The sequence below is a fragment of the Charadrius vociferus genome, unplaced genomic scaffold (genome assembly GCF_000708025.1).
Source record: "Charadrius vociferus isolate BGI_N301 unplaced genomic scaffold, ASM70802v2 scaffold235, whole genome shotgun sequence".
Lineage (NCBI taxonomy): Eukaryota > Metazoa > Chordata > Aves > Charadriiformes > Charadriidae > Charadrius > Charadrius vociferus.
Window position 1 is genome coordinate 2,803,646 of NW_009648536.1, and position 295 is coordinate 2,803,940.

A 295-nucleotide genomic window follows, 5' to 3' on the forward strand; every position below is an offset into this window, starting at 1 on the left:
CCCCCCCCCCCCCCCCCCCGCCCTGATGTGTCTTTGTTTGTACTTTTCCTTGATGCCAAAGAGCCATTTTGATCCAAAGTGTTTAGAAACAATGTCCTGCAAAAATAAATTGGTACTTGCTCTAACAGTATCAGGCTTGATTCCTTTGCCTTATGTCTCTGTGTTTGTATGTGCAGTATGTGATGGTGTTGAATTTTCCTCTGGTTGTCACTGCTCTTTGAGCAGTCAAGAAGAATGATGATTTTCTGCTTATAAATGAGTTTTTCTCATATCTGTCTCTGTGTAACAGCCATAT

The 295-nt window shown here is 41.7% G+C and overlaps 1 protein-coding gene across 1 annotated transcript in view; it reads left to right on the forward strand.

Moving 5' to 3' along the window:
- Positions 1-295, forward strand: part of GOLM1 (golgi membrane protein 1) — a 28,106-nt gene that overhangs the window by 1,651 nt on the left and 26,160 nt on the right. The window lies entirely within an intron of this gene.